The sequence below is a fragment of the Elephantulus edwardii genome, unplaced genomic scaffold (assembly GCF_000299155.1).
Source record: "Elephantulus edwardii isolate Elephantulus edwardi_28Jun2011 unplaced genomic scaffold, EleEdw1.0 scaffold00304, whole genome shotgun sequence".
NCBI lineage: Eukaryota > Metazoa > Chordata > Mammalia > Macroscelidea > Macroscelididae > Elephantulus > Elephantulus edwardii.
In genome coordinates, this window is record NW_006400054.1 from 1,488,230 (window position 1) to 1,502,823 (window position 14,594).

Below are 14,594 nucleotides of genomic sequence, written 5' to 3' on the forward strand. Positions count from 1 at the left end.
CCTTTCTCCTGCCAGGTTAGTTCCTCAACAGCTCGCCTGATAGCTCTGGGTGATGTCTGGATCCAAGGTGGTGCCCTGAGGTCACAGGGCTGTGGTGGGGGTTGAGATGTGTGGTTGTGGAGCTGCAAGGAGGGTGGGGAAAAGGGAGGAAAGCAAGGGACTAGGGGGTAAGGAGCGCAGGGCTTGCACACTACCACCAGGAGGTGGGGACGGGGCTTGGGCGCTGCTGGGGGTTTATGCAGCAGCACCCTGTGTGTTAAGGGTCACACAGGTGTGGGTTGCAGGGGGGTCACAGTGTCAGGTAGTCTTCGTTCCTCTGGGGTCTCACAGTCTTCATTCCTCTGGAGTTCCACGGTAGGTGGCTGGCTGTTGTTCTTCCCGGGTCTCTTCCCGGCCCCTCTCGCGGTGGAACCCCCGTGAGTATGATTTTTTTGAACCTTCTGTTTCTGATTAAGAAAAGCAACAACAGAAACTGTGCTGGCTGGGGTTTCCTCCCCAGTGCTGTGGAGCTGGGTCATTTGATTTTAGTTTTTTTAAAGCCCAGCCTCTCTCTGTTATGTAACCCTCTGTTCCCTGTCGTGGTCTGGGCCATTTGCTTCTCACAGGCCTCATTGCTGCCCTGTCCTGACAGCCCCCCAGTCGCCCCTCTACATCTCCAGGAGAAGCAGTGTCCTGGTTTCCAAACCCCAGGCTGCTTTGCTTTCTGCAGAACAATTGCTCTTTTGGGGAGCTATAAATCTTGCCAGGAGATGGCCAGGCTGTATGGAAACGAGGCTGTCAGGCACCCCAGAGCGGCGTCTGGAATACTAATTCTCGTCCGTGATCTCTAGCAGAAATCACCATCCCCGTGAGTAAGCAACACCTCAGCGAGCAGTAACCCCCAAACCAGGGATCTGGGTGAATATTTACAGGTGCCCCAGCAGGTGAACTTGACCCGGAACCAGTTTTCCATCCTCGCGTGGCCTGTGTCCCAGTTGCTTGGTGGTGAAGCCCATGTTTACGTATGGCCTGTGTCTGAGGTGCTTGGTGGCAGAGACCCTGTTTACACATGGCCTGTGTCCGAGTTGCTTGGTGGTGGAGCCCTGTTTGCTGTGGCTGAGTTTGTCAGCAGGCTCACCTGCGGGCCAGATCCTCCATCAGGACTCAGCTCCTGCTTCCTTGGGAGCGCTGCTCTCCTTTCGTCCACTGGCCCTTGTCTCCTGGTATTTGGTGCCATCAAGGCCCTGGCGACCCTGTGTGCGGCAGATGGGAGCCCTTCTGCCCGAGTGTGTGCCATCTTTGCCCTCTCGGCCTTGGGTGAGCCCACCATTGGAGCCACCAGGTTGGTCCATTTCATCGAGGGCCTTTCCCTTCTTTGTGGACTTTCCCTCCTCATGGACTCACTACCCCCCACCCCAGCCCCATGTGCCCCAAAGAGTGTGAGAGACAAAGCCCTCACCACCCTCACCTCCAAGGAGCTGCATGTCTGGCTGCACGTCTTTGTTTTTATTTGTGGATGCTGCATGACTTTTGTATGGAAGATGTGAGAACGAGGTGTGTTCGTTTTCCTCCGCATCCCTGCCTCGCCTCCTGCCCACGGTCCTCAGTCCTGACCCCGCGGCCCCCCGTAGCCCCTGAGCCAGCACTATGCCCTCCTCCCGCCCCACCTCTCTGGCTGGTCAGTGCCTTCTCCCAGCAGGTAGGGCCGGCGGGTCCCTGATGTGGTCTGAGCCTTCTGCTCACCTAGCGTGAGCCAGCTCTACGTTTCTCACCTTGTATGGGTTACCCCGAAGTTTAGGGGGGTTTTGAGCTCTGCTCTTGTCGGAGCTGCATTTGGCTGCTAACAAGGCTTTCCAGACTTGAGCATTCAAAGTTGTTATGCACTGTCACGTGGGCTGCAGCTCAGAGTGACCCTGTGAACAGTGGCTCTGTACCCTGTCCTACCCTGTGCCGTCCTCACCGTCTCCAACACACTGGAGCCCATTGCTGCAGCAACCGTGACAGTCCATTGAATTGAGGGTCTTTCCTCTCTTATGTTGGCCTCCACCTTTCCAAGCGTGATGTCCTCCTTCAAGGACTGGCCCATTCTAACTACATGCCCAAAGGAGGTGAGACAAAGTTACACCATCCTCACTTCCAAGACACACTCTGGCTTCACTTTCTCCAGGACAGACCTTTTTTTGTCCTCTGGGGAGTCTCTGGGATATTCAGTACTCTTCAACACCTCAACTCAAAGGCATCAGTTTTTCTGTCGTCCTTAGTGATTGTCCGACTTTCAGATGCAGAGCGAGTAAGCAAGTAATTGCAAAGACCATCGCTTGAATCAGGCACACCTTAACCTTTAAGCTGACATCATTGCTCTTTAGGACTCTGAAGAGGCCCCTGACCAAAGATTTTCTCACTGCTCCAAACTCATCTTTTGGTTTCTTGACTGCTGGTACCAAGGGTGTTGATTGTGGCTCTAAGTAAGATGAAATTGTTGACAACTCCAATCTCTTTCCATCTGTCATGATGGCCCGGTGGTAAGGATTTGTTTTCTTAATATTCAGATTTAATAGATATTGAAGGTTGTAGTCCTTGGTCTTTGGCAGTATGCTCTTTAAGTCCTCGTTCTCAGAAAGCAAAGCTGGCATCTGTATTAAGCAGGTTATTGATGCGTCTTCCTGTGATCCTGGTGCCACATTCTCTGGCTTCTTAAGTGACTCGTTCAGCACAGTTTGAATAGATATGGAGAAAGGCTATAACCCTGATCTAAATCTAAATCTCTCTTTATTTTAAACCTGGCAGTGTTCGCTTGTTCTGTTCAGCCAACAGCTTCTTGGTCTAGGTCTGGGTCTCACCTGAGCACAAATAAGTGTTTCTCAGCATTAGCCATAATTTGTTATGATCCACACAGTCAAATGCCTTTACATAGTCAAAAAAACACAAGTAGACATTCTTCTGGTATTCTCTGCTTTCTACCAAGATCCCTCTGACATCACCAGTGATTTCTCTGGTCCCACAGCCTCTTCTAAATGGTGCTTGAATTTCTGGCAGTTCTCTATTGATAAACTGTTTTTGCCATTTCAAAATAATCTACAGCAAGATTTTGCTTGCATGTGACATTAGGGTCTGTTATTTTCTTGTTCAAACTAAATGGCCCTACTTCCCATCTCTACCACTGGTCTTAATGTTTATTCTCTGTTCCTGTAGAGTGCAATCCACAAAGCACCCCAAAACTCGTCTGTCTTCTCTCTGCCCCACAGATTTGCCATCACCAAGTCCTGGGCACTCTTTTGCTTAATGTTTTCCTGGTCTTGTAGGAAGGAAGATGCCTTAGTCTTAAGGTTCTCTAAGGAACCTGACAATGTATCAGGGTGTGTGTAGACAGTTCTTGATTTAGGATGGAATTCCATTCTAACACCTCCGTTGTAAGTTGGAGTTACAACTTTTTTTCTCTCCGTTTTTTGTCTTTATAACACCAATCTTTCTTTGTGTTTGGTGGTTGGAAACATTATCTCTAAACATAACAGTCCTCGCTGAAACATTGTATATAGTACACATTACTAACTATAAGATGTTTTAAAGACACAGATGGTTTTAAGTTTGATTTGTCGTTAACTCAAACACATCAGAAGGCTGGCACTACCTGTGCACATATTTCTAGTTTAAGAAACTGATTCGTAATTGCAGGGGACTGCCAAGTCCAGGTCCATAGGTCAGGCAATAGGAAGAAGAGTAGGAAGGCAAGATGTGGATTTATAGCCAGGAGCTAGAACATACCTCAGGGGACACTCCTTTGTGCACTTAAGGGCTTCCAGCTGATTGGACATGCTCACCTGTAATCACAGTGCGTATTTTCCTTTACTTAAATCCAACTGCTGCATTACAGCATCCAGCTCAGTATTTACCAAACTCCTGAGCCCCATCTCCTGGCCACGCTGACGCACAGTCGGCCACCGTAGAAGGAAATTGGCTGTGTCCATTTAGTGCGGCGTGTTGACTGGACCGGGACTTTGATTTTGTTACTGATTGCATAATGATTTCACAGACTCACTTTGGTGTATTCCCACACCTTATGATGCAGAAGGGGAAAAAAAATCCATTTTTAGTGACAAGGAAACAGATGCTCTGAGAGATGAAGGCCACTGTCTAGGACCATCTTGGGGGCCAGTGAGTGGCCGGGGTCTTGCCTTGGTGCTGGGGTTCAGGCATTTCAGACAGACACAAGCTGCCCCTTCCGTTCACCCTAATGTTCCCCACATTTCTCAGGTCATTCTTCTGCTCAGAAGCCATCACTGGCTTCCTGTTTCCTCTAAGAGACAACATTTTCGGGAGTGCAGGGCACCTTCAGGCTCAGACATCCCTTTTGAAGACACAGAGCTGGTGCGTTTGGAACGTCAGGACTCCTGACTCTGAGCCTCCCCCCCAGGGCCCCGTCTCCCCACTCAGCCAACGAGGGTCTTCCTTTGTCTTAAATGATTGTTTTTATCATCATATACACTGTGTTTCCTGCCTCTACCTTGTGTTTTGAGGGTCTTCTCCCCGAACCTCCCACCATATCGCTCCTTGGCTCCCACCTTTTGACTCCTTCTGCCCGAACTTGCTGGCCTCTTATGTTGTTGGGACGCCTCCCGGCGTTTCCCGCCCTTGCTCCTCTGAGTCCTTCACATGTTTCAAGGCCCAGCTCCCCCCCGCCCCACACACCTCCTTCTCTTAGCCTTCATGGGCCTCACTCCTGAGCGCCCCGCCACATCATTAATTTCATTAATTGCACACTAATTTCAGAGTCGCCGTCTGTGGCTGGTGCAGTTTCTCACCTCAGAACCTGTTTTCCAGGGACCACGTCTCTGCGGTGGGTTTTTCTGTGTTAGTTCCACCTTTTAGGGCAGGGGAGGGTGTGTGTTGGCAGGAAGGTGTGTCTCATGATGGTCTGCGAGCTCGTGGTGTCCCCTGTCCTTGCTGGGTCTTTGAGACCTTGGGTGATGGGGCTGCAGGGTGCTTCCCTGGGGTATGTGTGTGTGAGTGTGTGTGATTCCTGCCATTCATACCAGACCTTGGTTCCATTTCCTGGGCGGTGCAGCGCCTGTCCGCGTGGGTCTGTTGCTGTGATGTGTGATGTGGAGCAGGTTTTAGTGAAGCTTCTAGATGAAGACGGACTGAGAAGAAATGGCTGGGGACTCGCTTCCTGATGTCAGCCGGTACAAAGCTTGTGGGGCACAGCAGTCTCCCGCGGGGGTGCCCTAGTCCCAGGAATTGGGGTCAGCCTGATGGCAGTTGGCTGTAGTGAGCAGGTTCCTGCAGCCCTGTCGTCCCTGCATGGACTTACGCAGGTCACTGTGGGGACACAGTGATGGTGGCACTGCCGTGTCTACCATGGGATGACCGCTCAGGCCTACCTCAGAGACAGGGGAAAGCTCTGCCCAGGTCTGCCAGAGGGTGGCAGTGCCGCCCAGATCTTGTCAGGAGACAGCAGTGGTGACTGGCCCTGCAGGGCCGCAGTAGGACAAGGGCGCTGTCACCTGCCTGTGGGGCTGGGTGACACTGCCGAGTGTGCAGGGACATACAGGGAGTGAGGAAGTGCAGCGTCCCCTGCAGAGGACAGGTGCTGGAGGCAAGCAGAAGTCCATTCAGAGCCCACCCAGGTGGTCACTGTTGTCTCAGCCAGCAGCACAGCCCCTTGGCTCTCCCTGCCCCTCCTGATTCTTCGGTGTATGTGAGGGGCGGGATGGTGTAGGAGGGGCTTTTCATTTTTACTATCAATCACTAGAATTTTCAAGCATGCCCTAAAGTAGAAGGAAGAATAGGTTTTTTTTGTTTTTTTTTTTTAACAAATCCATAATTTTATTTGCTTTTCAATAAGTTGAAATCCTTGAGGGATACAGCATTACCCAATTCTGTGTCCAAAGACCTTAGCAGGAAGGTTGCTCCGACACTTGACCCGAACCATGCCACTGTTTCCGTGAGCACGAGTTACCTTTCCCTAGATTACTCTGGTTTGGTTGGGTTTGCCACCAGGAGTCACTATATTTCTTTTATTATTAATGAATTAATTAATTTTTCATTTCAATGAATATCTACAGAGATTTTGGAATTCCATTCATTCATTGTTGCATCCTTCTCCCCGCCCACCCAGTGTATTATTTTTTGTTTTGTAAACATAAGCACATCTCTTGCCTAAATAGAATTCTGTTTCATCTCAGGCATAAACACCTTCAATTTTAAGAAGAGCTGTGTGCTCCCTCTGGTTCTGGAGACCTCGGTTATAGCCAGCAGAAGTGGCTTTGCACCAAAGCCTCCCAGCAATCTTTGTGGTTTAGAAGTCTTGTTTCCAGGAGGCCTTCATGGGCTCCAAGATGGAAGAATAGTTTTAACCCATCCTTTTTCCCTCCAGCACCCAACTAGGACATTTTACACTAATTTGCTAATCTCCGTACTCTGTCTTCATCCCCAACAACGCACTGACCATGTGAGCTTATTTTTAAAAGTGCACTAATTGGCCAGCTTGTTCTGAGTGCCCTGGTCAGAGGGTCCGTTGTTTGACCCTGCCTCTCAGAGCATTGTGAGGAGGTGACCAGTGGGTCATGGTCATGCTGCCTGGGGACCTGTCCCAGCTCCTTCGTGTGCCCTGTGCCATCTGACTCTCTCTTTCTTTCTCTTTCTCTCTCTCTCTCGTAGATCTCATGTCTCTGTGTTCTGTGTGACATTCTAGCCAAGAGCCAGGCCCAGCCCTTTTCAGTCTGAGGACCTTGCACACTTGTGAGGGCCTGATTTGTTATGGGGTCACAATGTGTCAGTGTTTAGATTGGTGGGGGAACAGGGACGTTAATGTAAAAGGTGACATAGATGTGAGAGGTGACTCTGGACCAGCAAAGAAAGATGTCCTCTGTGCAATGTGGCTCTGTCCCCAAAGCAGACCAGTAAGCCATTGCCATCAAGTCAGTTCCAAGGAACAGTGGCGCCATGGGACAGGGTGGAACTGCCCCCAGGGCTGAGCCTGTACGCCTGCGCGAGTGTATCCGCCTGGCCTTTCTATTGTAGAGCAGCTGGTGGCTAGTAACCGAGCGCTTACCTGCTGCGCCACTGGCCATCGCTGAGTGTGTCGCAACAAGCAGAGAGCTGATTTCTCCTTTTGTAGGGGAACAGGACAGAGTACTACTTCGTGTGTTTGTTTTTGATGGAAGAGTTCGTCATCTGTTTACACAACAGCTCTGGACAAATACAAGGAGTGCAAACAGCACAAAACAGAAAAGAGCAAACCGCAGCCACATACGTCCCGCGGAAGCCACAGTGTGATCTCGGGGCTGTGAAAACAAGAGTTAACACGTCACCACACAGCAAAGGTCCAAGCTCCCAGCTCAGCAGAAGTGGGGTGCAATTACAGGCAATGTTTTCATAAACAGCCCTCCCCCTCAGTGTATAAAGAGAATGACAATTTCAGTCTAACTCTGAAACAAAGAGAAGCACAGGGACCCCTGTGTGTGTGTCACTCTCCTTGGGTGAGGGGACAGTGACCTGTGCAGACCAAAGGCAGAAGTGGAGATGCTGGATACTGGACACCCTGACCCCAAGCCAGCCCATGCCTTTTGACTTGAATCCTCTGTTAATCGTCCTCCCGTGAAGTGACTGGTGGATTCAAACTGCCAGCCTTTTGTCTTTCAGCTCACCAGGTGACGCACTGCACCACCAGCCTTCTCAAGCCTCCTGAAGCAGCGGTGAAAACAAAGCCTCAATTATTGTGTGGCCTGGGGGGTGGGGGCGGGATAGCCTGAACTCCAACTTTGGAAAATGAGTGTAGAAGGATGGAGAAAGAGTTATACGTAATTACAGCTTTCCATGAAACACAGATGTAATTGGATGGGGTATCGTTCATAAAAGGTACAGCATTCATCCAAGGTGCTCATCAGAAGAATCGGTTACGTTCATGTTCCCTTTGTCCAGATCAAGAAGGCTTTGCTCAACCTCTGGTACCCCAGTACTTCCTGAAGAATGAGGGCTCTGCTGCTTAATGATGAAGACTTTTGTCTTTCAAGAAAAGAGTTCCCACGTTACTGAGAGACTAAAACACAAAAGGAGTAGAGAGCTGACTAGATGACAGAGACTCGCTAGAAGCAACTTCCAAATGCTGCTGCTTGTAAAAGTTATGGGCACATTTTGGTGAGCCAAAGAAAGATTTAAAAAAGTTGAACATTCTTGGAGAAAATGCCTTTGTGCCCCTGTGTTTAAAGTTGGCAACGAGCTTTGCTAGAGGTGGTTCTGTGGGCGTACACAGTTCCTCCTCTTTGGGGTCAAGAGGCTTTCTGAGAGGGGGCCCAGGCTTCCCCAGCATTGTGTTTAGCCACCCTGAGGTTTCAGCCTCGGGGCCAGAATCTGGTGTGTGGGTCATGTGACCACACGGTCCCTGGTTTTACGTCATGGCTTAAGGAAGCAAACTGCGCATATGTAGAAATGGGCGAGAGGGACACTTTTCTGTATTTCAAAGACAACAACAGGATCAGGGGCAAAAGAATATAGGGCTTTGATGAGCGCAGATATATTTGCTTCTGAGCAAATACACATATGTGCCATTCAACAATTCTTTATCTAATTATGACCCCAGCAAAACCAAGTTCTTGCCTGCTCGTCCTTTCCGTGTCACACAGACACCCCAGGGTTGACAGTTCCTTTTTGGAAGGATTACTTGCCCCTGTTGCCAGGACTGTGCTCTCTCTGCAGACTTACGGTACGCCACACACAGTGGGGTCCAACTTGAAGACTAATGGGGATGAAAACTCTCCAGGAAATAAAAAAGACAACCGAGCAAGCTGAAAAGATAAAAATATCAAACTAGTTCTACTTTCTAATAAAAAAAAAATCCATAAAAGGGCATCATCAGAATAAGGAATTTTTTTAAAAATTTTTTAAAAAATTTTATTATTTTTGTGTTGAGTGTACCGTCAAATCAGATCTGACTGGTACAGGCGGAGATTGTCCCTCCTTCCCCGGCAGAGCATCTGGTGGATTCGAACCGTGCGCCTCTGGGATTGTAGTTGCAGCTCCTTACCACTAGGCCACCAGAGCTCCCCAGAATAAGGAATTCTTATGGTAATTTGTTTTGCAAATTTTCCAAACAATGCATCAAACCCAAACCCAATCCAGGTGTCAAGTATAGATACAGATATGACTTCTGTTTTTGTTTTGCTTTAAGGCAATAATCTTTTCATGTTCCTAATGCAGCTGTTGAGAACACAGTCCTAGTCCTGGCTTCGTATATAACCTGGCCTTTTCACCAAGCACTGATTAGCTCAGCCAAGTAGGGGACCCGGAAAACCTAAATCCATTTTCACTCAAGCCTAATTTTATTCCCTCCACTCACTTGTTAGCATTTGAAGGCAACAGGTTGAGTTGACCCCTGAGGTGGTTTTCACTAGTTCAGTCTCAAGGTCAGGTTTCTCTTGCTGCTCCTGAAGGTGTGCTAGTCGTCTGCAGCCCCTCTGACTCATGTGAGAAGCCTCAAGCCTTCAGTTTCCCGCAGCACCGACACACATCTTCGTGCTCTTGGCTTTATCCTGCACGCCCCTTCCCAAGTGCTTGCTGATGATTGGAAGCTCCAGAGTGTCCGGGTGTCCCTGCATTCCGGGATGCCCCTGTCCTTTCTGAGGGTTCAGAGATCAGTACAGCCCCTTGACTGTGCTACTCCAGGAAGCTGGGCCCCTTGCTGTTTCTGCTCCGCCTCTGCGTTGTCCTGTTGCTGCCTATGCCCAGTGTGGAATTGGGTGGACACGGTGACATGCAGCCCGATGGGATGTTAGACATTTTACTGTTACCCCCCCCCCCCCCCCAGGGACTGCCGGTGAGAGGGAGGTTTTGAAAACTACCCTGACTGGGTTTGGTCTCCTGAAGCTAAGATACTTCCAGTTCTTTGACAGCCATCAGCCAGCCGCAGGGTGGGAAGCATCCCATAGCAGATGATCTTAAGGGGTCTTTGGGGAGCTTCCAGGAAGAGAGCAGAGTTGCCATTTCTGGGTTCTTGTTTTCATTCTGACTCAAAAGGGTGTCAACCTTATGCTGTGTGAAATGAAATGTGTTCAGGCCACTTGGGCTCCAGACGCTGATGAGACTTGGCTGGTGGGCACGAGGAAAGGCACGGGGACTCTGCAGTGATCATTCATCTGTAGCAGCTGCCAGTCACCACAGTTAGTGCTGAGCTGTGCCTAAGACACACTTCTAGAAAGCTCCAGGCTCGACTTTTGTGGAAGATCCTGGGGCCAAAGGGCCTGTCTTGACAATGGACTATTGAAGCATCAAATCCATATGGAAGAGGCAGTGGGAAACTTAGCTCAGGATAACAGACACCTCCAGAAGGCCTGAGTAATGGCCCAGCCAAACGCCATGGTCGTGGAGGATTTCCTTGATCTAGAACTTGGGCTTCACTCTGGCAACTGTACCGGTAGAGGCAGGTGCTGGGGACAGTGGGCTCCTCTAGTCTGCTCTGCACTGCTGAGAGGACCAGGCCACATCTCAGAGGAGGTGGTATTTGAAATGAGGCTAAACAGTAAATAAAGCCTAACTAGGTGTGCAAGACTGTTAGAGGGAGTTTTAGGCAGTGGGAATAGGCCATCAGCCTGAAGGAATACAGTAAAGCCCAAGACCTTTCTTTATGTCCATTTAGCGTAATGGAGTAGAGCGAGGACTTCTCAGACCTCAGTGGGCATTAGACTCTCTTGGAGATTTTTTGCTAAAATGCAGATTCTTGTGCTTCTGTCCTTCTGAAAACTTGGACTTGACCTTGGAGACAGAAGGAGCCGCTGAAGGGCAATTAATCAGGCGCATCTGATGGGCTGAGCCTGCCCTGTGAGACTGCGCTGGCCTCCTGCCCACCGGTGAGATGCCACGTGAAGCTTGGTTCATCGCGAAGGGCTGAAGGCTTTGCTGCCAAGCCTGCTTTAAATCAAGAAGCTATTTCCCGGCCCACACAAGTCAAAACCGGTGCATTTCTCTGCCGTGGTTATTTCTATTCACTTGGCTGATTTTTTAAAAAAATTTATTTTGTCATTGTCATTGAGTATACGCACAGCAACAGCACACACCAATGCAAGTGCTTCGACATGCACAGGTCAGAGACATGAATTACGTTCTTCCAAGCAGTGCAGCCATCACACCGAGCTAATCTTTAAGTAAATGATTCCTGTTCATAGCATTTGAACTTCAGTTTGAACCTCACTGAAACAACCTGTCAAAACCAAGACAGAATCTTCTTCTCAAACACGGCAGTCCTGGCGGGGTGAGAGCAGCCTGTGGCTTCATGACCTGATTTGGAAAGTCCGATTCTCCTGTGGCCACTTCCCATCCCAATTGTGCCTCCTTGAGTATCCCAGGTTCCAGCTAGCCGGACACTTCTGTTAGGGGCTCTGGGTCAAGACCACACGTTGCTTCTTGAAACCGAGAGGTGTAAACCAATTTAAAACCCTAGCTAGCCTTTTTTTCTTTTTTTAAATGAATTTTAATGAAAATTTACAGAGACTTTGGACCTCCATTCAATTATTGTTGCACTTTTCTCCCTGCCTACCCCTCCCCCCCAGTACACCTTTCTCTTTGAAAAGTAAAAGAAAAATTCTTCCATTGTTTAATAATCCCTCCCCCCAGGTCCACTCCACCATGCAACCCCGTTCTGGACTCCCGTCATGACAACAATACCCAGTCATATATTCCTTCTAAACAGTTTTCTCCCTCATATGTTTCATTGCAGTATACATTATTGAACCCATCTTTCTCAGACTCCCCTCCAACCCTGATGTCAGTCCTGTTTTACAACAGTGACACTTTGCAGTATTTGTCCCTTTGTGACTGAGATATTTCACTCAGCATAATGTCCTTCAGGTTCACCCATTCTGAATAATATTGCATGAGTTCCTTGTTTTTCAATGCAGCGTAGTATTCCAGGGTGTAAATATATCACAACTTCTCTGTCCATTCGTTTGTTGATGGGCACTCAGGTTGTTTCCAACTCCTTGCCATTGTTAACAAAGCCACGATAAACATGGGTGTGCATATATCAGCTTGGGTGGCAGTTATGGTCTCTTTGGGGTATATTCCCAGTAGTAGAATTGCTGGGTTAAATGGTATTTCTATTTGCAACTTTTTGAGAAAACACCACACCACCTTCCACAGTGGTTGCACCATTTTACAATCCCACCAACAGTGAATAAGAGTTCCAGTTTCTCCACAACCTCTCCAGCATTTGTTGCTTGCTGTTCTGTTAAATTTTGCTATTCTGACTGGGGTGAGATGGTATCTCATAGTTGTTTTCCTACCTGTGAAATTCAGACCAGTGCAGTGGGAACAGGAATGGACATGAAATACGGACCATATCTGCTCGTGGATGTCTGTAAGGGGAGCCGCTCTGACACTCTGTGTGTGAAAATGTGTGTGTATTTTTTTTTCCTTTTTAGACTGCTTTTTATGTTCTTGATTTGCCCATTTTGGTCCTCACTTGTTGGGGAAGAGTATTACAAAGAGGGTTGACTAGTTCATGGTCTGCCAGAAAAGAATGAACCAGTCTGTCTTGGACAAGTGCAGTCAGCGCGCTGCTTAGAGGCCAGGCTGGTGGAACTGCATCCACGTACTTCCGGCATACTGTCAGGAGGGGCTGGTCCTTGGGAAGAGACATCGTTCTGGGCAAGGCCAGCAAAAGAGAGGAAGCCCCTTCACGAGATGAATTAGGACAGGTGACCCCCACAGGGGGCTTGACCATGACAGAAATGACCAGGATGGCACAGGTGGGACCAGCCCAGGCTCGCCCAGGCCCTGGGAGTCACAGTCGACTCGACAGCGCCTGACAGCAGCAACTAAAGTTCCAAGTTAAAAATCAGGCTCGTTGGGACAGCTGAGCCCTGGAGAGGCACTTTTTGTCATTTTGAAAGTAAAACCTCCCTGCGTCTGTGCTGCAGCCTGGCCTGTCCACCTTCCTGTCTGACCCTGCAGTTGGCCTCTCTCCCGACTTCCCCAAGTCCCTTCTTCCTTTGGCACTCTGCCTGTGGCTGTCCCAGCATGTCCCTCTCTGTCCCGAGACCTTGCTGCCACCTTCTTTCGCTGTCGAGACACCTTCCCGAGGCACCCCGGTCTTCTCTTCGTGTGCTCTCTGGCTTCTGCTCTCAACAGATGCACCGAATCTGACTAGTAGGTCTTCCTGGAGGGGGAATACTTGTCTGCATCCCACCCACAATTCCTCTGCTGCCCTCCATTGTCCAAACTGCCATGCTCTGAATTGACCAATGGGAAAAGGAAGCAGATTGGAAATTTTTCAAAACCGTGGATCACATACATCGCTTATTTGCAGTCTATACCAGTATGGGGAGCTCTGGGGGCCTAGTGGCAAGAAGCTGTGCTGCAATCCTGAAGGCACATGGTTCAAGTCCACCAGCTGCTCTGTGGAAGAACAGACAGTCTCTTCCAGTGCAATTAACTGCCTCTGAAAACCCACCAGAGGGGCAGCTATGGGTCAGTTTTGACTCTATGGAACACACGAACAACAATATACCAATATGCACTGACTTTCATTTTTAACAATGATTTTTCCTTATAACTATTTCTTTTTAGAAGGAATATGTAATTTTGTATATTGTGTGTTTATACCCATGGTGGACAGTGTTGGCTGGAGCTTCCTGACTAAAACAAGCCTGGAAGCAGGAGCGGCATCCACTTCCGAAATGGCTTGCCTCCGGAAACTCCTATGTGCGAACAGTGCTCAGGCCTTTTGTTCATAGGGTCGCTATGAGTCATCTACGACTCGACGGCACCTAACAACAACAACAACATGTTTATATATCTGTGTATGTAAATACATATATACATAAATATATACAGCTTTTAGAAATACAAATATTCCTTGTAGAAAATTTAGGAAAATATGTAATAGAGGACAGAAAAGACCTCCTTCATAATCCCACTGCCCAGAAGAAGAAGAAAAGAGATCGTCATTTCTTTGATGTGTACGTGCACCCCTGTGCCAGGCTCACCTGTGCAGATCCGCACCAGCATAGGCCTTACGCCTTACGTTGTTTTTGCAGGCTTGACATCTCCTCTTCTTTTCCCCCCTTACTACCTGTTCCGATTACCTTTGCAAGCTATTATGTCCTCCCAGGGAGGACGGTTGCTAGTCCATGGAATGAACAAAAGTTCTCCTTCCCTTGAAATATAGATTTCAAAACGTCATCTTTTTTTTTTTTTAAATTGTACTCTGGATAAACATTTGTGGAGAATATTGGTGTTCCCATCAACCTTTCACGGTTTTTTTTGTGGCTTTAGGCCCCACATTGAGCGCCCTTTTTCCTACTTGTTCTCTGATTCTTACTTCCACTCTCCATCCTTCTATCTTGTTCCTTCTTGTCTGCTGGGCTTTCCCGGTGGACAAATACCTTTTGATCTTATATGATTGCTTGTTCTGAAGCGTGAGTGCGTGCCCACAGTGTCCGTGAAGGAGCCTTTTCCGAGAGGGAAGAGAAGGAGTGTTTTCCTCGTGGGCATGTATGCCGTCTCTCTTGTGTTTGCAACGTCCACCATTGTTAAGGTGAACATCCTTGTGACTGTTGCCAGCAACTCGGCACATTTCTCGGGACGGACTCTTGCAGCAGAAATGGCAAGCTCAAGAGTTCTTT

At 48.7% G+C, this 14,594-nt stretch overlaps 1 protein-coding gene and 1 pseudogene across 1 annotated transcript in view; one reads left to right on the forward strand and one right to left on the reverse strand.

Annotated features, from left to right (window-relative positions):
- Positions 1-14,594, forward strand: part of PTPN11 (protein tyrosine phosphatase, non-receptor type 11) — an 87,657-nt gene that overhangs the window by 50,812 nt on the left and 22,251 nt on the right. The gene's annotated exons all lie outside the window — the stretch shown is intronic.
- LOC102845142 lies at positions 5,814-9,572 on the reverse strand (annotated as a pseudogene).